This window comes from Miscanthus floridulus, chromosome 13 (genome assembly GCF_019320115.1).
Source record: "Miscanthus floridulus cultivar M001 chromosome 13, ASM1932011v1, whole genome shotgun sequence".
NCBI classification, from domain to species: domain Eukaryota; kingdom Viridiplantae; phylum Streptophyta; class Magnoliopsida; order Poales; family Poaceae; genus Miscanthus; species Miscanthus floridulus.
This window is the reverse complement of record NC_089592.1, coordinates 46046133-46052055: the sequence shown is the minus strand read 5'-3', so window position 1 is coordinate 46052055 and position 5923 is coordinate 46046133. Positions and strand designations below refer to the sequence as shown.

At 40.5% G+C, this 5923-nt stretch overlaps 1 non-coding gene across 1 annotated transcript; it reads left to right on the top strand.

Annotated features, from left to right (window-relative positions):
* Window positions 1–3201: 3201 nt before the first annotated feature.
* Window positions 3202–3309, top strand: LOC136502441 (small nucleolar RNA R71). Its single transcript, XR_010770579.1, has one exon. It is a non-coding gene; the product is annotated as a small nucleolar RNA R71 (small nucleolar RNA).
* Window positions 3310–5923: the final 2614 nt, after the last annotated feature.

The following is a 5923-nucleotide window of genomic DNA, read 5'->3' as shown; positions in this document are numbered from 1 at the left end:
CGCTGTCCGCTCCCCATAGGGCTATAGGTCAACACCCTTGTCCGACACGCCACCCAAAGGGGTGGGACGGGACGTGACCACTTGCTGATCCAGTAAGGGCATGGCGTCATCAGCACATAGGTGTTCGACGAACTGTGCCAATCCCTGACACCGTCTGGCCATGTCAGCGAGGCTAGCTCAGCGGAAAAGGAGGGCCCAACACCTTCGGAGGGGCTTCTTGGCCTCTAGTTTTTCTCTTTTCTCCCATCTGTAACCCCCTGCTCCCCCTTGGTCTATAAAAGAGAGGGCAGGGCCCCCCACTAAGGGGATCGACTCTTGACGGACAAGCTCATAGAGAGATCAACTGACATGACTCAACAACACACATCACACATAGCTAAGCAGCGACAAGCTCTCGGCGACCTTTCGACCAATCCATCAGAGACTTGGGACTCGTCCCTCTCTTGACCAGTTTGTACCCCCTACTACGAACCATTTTCGGTACTAATAATATGAGCAGCAGCAGACTGGACGTAGGGACGTTTAGCTCGAACCAGTATAAACCTCGTATTCTTTAGTGCACCATCCGGGCCTAACATGCAACAATTACAAATTTACTAGCCAGTGTTTGTTCGAAACACCGACACTCATGGAACGGGGTTAGGAGAATAAAAATGATAGCGGTTAGCCATCCAAAAGTCAGTCATCTAGAGGGTTAGTCATCCAAGATTGCCTAAAGAATTTTCTAATCAATATTTTGGCATGACTTTCAACCTATTCTTTTTAATTTTCTCTCTTGATTTGGACAGCACTACCACTCTTAAACCCTCTCTTTCTTGCTTAAAATTTTAGCTGCACCTCTCTCTCTTACTCAAGATTTTAGCAATACTTTCACTCTCAGTTTTCTCACCCTTTTCTCTTTCTCCAAATCTAGTTATACCAAGAGAATTTTCAACTATGAAATTGAGAACTGGAATTTTGAACTTGGGAGCTGGTTTTTGCAGTGGAGATTCATGAGTGAAGCAGCCAGGAGGGTGGCTATTTATAGCTAGGAGAGCAGCAGGCCGGCCAGCCTAGTGGTGGGGCCGACTGGCCCCTATGGTGGCCAAATGGCCTCATCCTCCTCCTGATATTTCTTTGCTTCATGGTTAAGCGAGTTGAGTGCTCCTTTCAGTGGAAGTGGATCATGGACAGCGCAGGGTGAAGGAGAGTGGAAATTGTGGAGATATGGAGGTGATATTGGAGGTTGAGTGGAGATGGAGGTGATGGGAAGTGGTTAAGTGGGTCCAATGTGTCTCCTATATTTCTACCATATACACATGTATATAAATGCAATAAGACATATTTTATGAAACTATGAAATATAAGAAGATGAATGATGGTATTTTCAAAATTTTATGCCTCCATGGTAAATATTTCTCACGAGGTTTTTACGCTCCATACAAATTATTCACATGGGGCTTGAAATTTTATAATGCCATGATGAGTATTTTTATCTTATTTTTCTAATGTAGGTGCTAAAAGTAAATATGCCAAAGAAAAATATAATGCAAAAAATGATTATAGATAACTACTGAGTTACCTTATGGCAAGGGTTTAGTATTTTAAGTCCACCGAACCGGACTTCTCTATTCGGGTTTATTCTTCAAGTGCGTCAGTAGGTCCAAGGAGATGGAGACCCTGATACTTGCTTCTCACACCATTCCAAATTGGAGCATTGTTCTGGTCTTGGCTTGAAGGGGAATCGCTCTTCCTTGCCATTGATATAGAATTTGATTTCTCCTTGCTCCGACATCAATGTGCACATTTGTAGTACTTAGGAAGGGTCTCCCAAGTATGAGTGGTGTCTTCATGTCCTCCTGCATATCAAGTACTACAAAATTCATAGGAATAAAGAAGTTTCATATTTTTACTAGGATATTCTCGGCTATTCCTATAGGGTAGCGGACCAATTGGTCGGCTAGTTGTAAACACATCGATGTTGGTGTAAGTGTTGAGTAGCTGAGCTTATCGAAGATCTTCTTCGGCATGCCACTAATGCTTGCTCCAAGATAGCATAATGCATTCTCAAAGTTCTGGCTTCTGATCGAACAATCGATAGTGGGACACCCTAGATCCTTCTTCTTGACAGGAGATGTATTTAGGATGGCCACACTAAACTCCTTCGTCAACTTGATTACTTTAGTGGTGGGCAGTGGTCTTTTGTTGTTGAGGATGTCACTGAGGTACTTCGCATAGGTGGCAACCTATATGACATCTAGTAGAGGAATATTGATATATAATTTTTGAATTACCTCTATAGACTTACCAAACTGCTCATCCATTTTGGCTTTTCAATTTCTGTGTGAAAACGATAGGAAGATAGTGTCATAAAAATCTTGTTGTAATTCTCGCTCTTGAGGTACAACTTCTTCAACTTCATCATTTCTCTTCTCCTCTTCCTGTATTACCACTTGTGTCTTACTTGTCCTTGTTGGATACGGCAGATCACGAGTAGACTTGCCACCTCTTGTGGTTATAGCGTTGACCTTTTCAAGATTAGTAGCAAAAGGCATAGTAACAGCCAACTAGGATAATTGAGATTCTATCTTTTTATTATAGCTAAGTTGGTCTTTTCTGGCAGAAGAAAAACTATCCATTTTAGTATTTATGTTTTCTAGGACCTTATCATCAAAACCAAGCATTTTAGAAATATTCTCATTAATCCTAGCTTGTTCTAAGATTAAGTCTCTTAAGGATGGTTGCTTGGAATTAAAAGAATGGTAATTGTTACCTAGATACTTTCTTGGTAAGTTGATCGTTGTTGTTGATTCCTTCCTTGTCTCTGTTGTTGTGAACCTGAATTGTTGCCAATGATATTTACATCCCCTTGATAGTTAGGGAATTCAACCCCCAAATATTCTCCACATGTGTTTTGAGCATTGAAAACATCTTGAATGGCCTAATGATCTCTATTGTAATTGGCTCGCTATTCGAGCCAATTCAATAGTACATCCATTTTGGTTGATAATGCACACACCTCTTCTGGTACTTCATCACTTATATTGAATGATTGGATGTTGTATGATGACCAGCCTTGATTAGAGGCTATCTTCTCCATAAGAGTTTTAGCTTTTCTAAGAGTGAGTGACATAAATGATCCTCCAGCAGTGGCATCGAGTTGTTCATGAGCTTTCTGAGTTAATCCATGGTAGAAAACTTTGTATGAGTAACCAATCTTCCATTCCATGGTGAGGACAATCTAAAATATATTCTTGGAAATGTTCCCATGCTTCTAGAATGGTCTCTCCCTTCTGCTGTTGGAAGTAGGAAATCTTTCCTCTTGAGGCATTGGTCATGCTTACTAGGAAGAACTTTTCTAGAAAGGCCTTTGAACACTTTGCCCATGTATTGATGTTGTCTTTATTGGTGTAGAACCATTGCTTCGCTCTTCCTAATAGTGAGAATGGGAACAAGCAAAGTAGTATGATGTCTTAAGCAACGTCCTTAATGACCACTGTGCTACTAATTTCCAGAAAATTTTGAATGGGTAGCACTAGCATCTTCATGTGCCTTTCCACTGAATGGGTAGCTTGTACCATGTTGATGAGGCTTGGCTTGAGCTCGAACTTAAGGTTGTTGGTTTTGAGTGTTGGTCCTGTGTGAATGTTCTCGGTGCTTGGAGCAGAGAACGCATGTAGAGTTTTGTCAACCATAGCTCAGAAACTGGTGTTGAGCTTCCTCTTGATTAGGTTGATTCTGATTGGAAGTTGTTGGTGAATCACAACCAATTCTGCAATACCCTCTATAGAATATGAACAGCGACAAACAAGGGAAAGCCTGCTAAAGCAGAGTTGTTATGGTTTTATCAATAAGTATTTATTTGATCAATTCTCTATAGCCATGTGCCCCTCTGACAACGGCGCTAGAAATGCTTGATGACATTTCTTAGCATCAATCTTTACTAAGTTGTCATGCCTAGCATGATGCCAGAAATGCATGGTTGGTAATTATTAATGACACTTGTAAACTCATAGAAAATTATATATGTTAAAGTAAAGTATCCACAAGCGCACAGATAATATACCATTGTAGCATTTCACCCGGGAGTTTACCGAGTATCATTATTTATATTTTATCCATAGAGAGGAGCTATGGGATTGTTGGCAAAGAGATATTGACATATATATATATACTTATGGTAAAACCACTCTCATGCTATGGCAGGGGTAAGTCAAAAGATAAATAAATTATAAGTATGAAGCATTGATAATAATTCTAGAGATAGAAATAGAGACTCATAAAATGTAGTTATATCTGATAAGAATTCGAGTGAATTAACGAAGAGTGTAACCTAGAATGGGAATTCTAAAATTTTGTACATTCATGTTCCCCGACCCTTGTAATATAATGATTTCAGGAAATTCCTCCAACCAAAAATTAGTTCTTTTGGTACAATGTTGTGTGTTATGTGTTGGTTTATCACATGGGGTATTTTGTGTTACTCGATCGTTACAAAGATCCTAAAAATGAGGTGCGGGCGACACCCGGTGCCCCTATTCCCCCAGTTTGTGGGGGAACCCACCGTGTTAGTCCACCTAAACCGAGTGTCATCCTTGACCAACTCAATTTAAGTAGATCAACACCGCAAGACCCCATAGGAGTGCACATAGCAACTCCTCTTCAAGACCTTTGCGCTATGTTACACACACATACCCAATACAAGGCATAACAGACAATTCGATCGCATACACATTCTAGTCTATGTCTTCTTAAAGCTTTGTCGACAATAAGATAGGGTTCAAGAGTATAAGATTTCCACTGAGTCTAATGCTCTAGGCAACTCTATTTGTACACTGGGTTGCCGCTTTTGTCGCTCATCTATTCGCCGAATTACACGCAACTCATCTTGGAAGACGTCATTCTAAGGTCTGCTAACCGTTGCCTTTACCAACACTTAGACGCAGGAAGGGACCCTGTCTACTTGCAAAACAACTTAACGGTAGCGCCATTGTCGCAAAACCGACCAATTTATAAGAGTACAAGTACAATGGCAGCCCGCAAGCGGCCGCACTATCGTACTTGAACCCATATAAACCCGGTAGTCCGTCGAGTACCACGACAGGTCTCGACAAATGATTTACAGCAACCAAGATCGTACATGATTCAACATACATGTCACATATTACATAAAGTTCATAGATACATTTTCATCATCAGAGTATGAAACAAAGTTATTACAAACAAAGTTTAATAGATAAAAGTAGAAGCAAATTAAGTTTGAAAGTAGCATTTGCCAACATAGTTTTGATACAGTGCCAACATATGATCACGGTCCACAAAAGCATGTAGAGGGATTAATAAACAAGCCTACCCAAGGCTTACTCCTCATCCACAGCGGGATAGAAGCAACTCTTGCAATAACCATGATACACAGTGCCATCTGCAACAATGGGAAAAATAAACCCTGAGTATGAGAAGGTACTCAGCTAGACTTACCCATCATAAACCTAGAAATAAAATGACTCCAAGGATCATGCGAGGCTATATAAGTGGATATAGCTTAACAACATTTTGCATAAAAAGCGATTAACTCAGTTATACAATTATAATTCTGTTATCAAGTTAATTATGACTATCCATCTCTAAATTAGCAACTATCCTATGCCAAACATGTGGTGTATCATTTTAAGAGCATACAATAGTAACCATAGCAGGTATTGTAATTCCATGTTCATTCGAACCATCGTATTCCATAATACAATTACTACGATGTTGGGACTAGCCAAGTTTCTCACTATCCGGGAGAGACGGTGATTCAAATCGATTTCAACCAGCTAGGAATTTATTCCTAACACAAACCTAGGTCTACCAGCCATAGTAGCCTTAGGTCACCTCTGGTACAACTCAAGTACACATTTTGCGGGTTTGCCCAGCGCCGCACAATCAGGGACAACCAAATGCC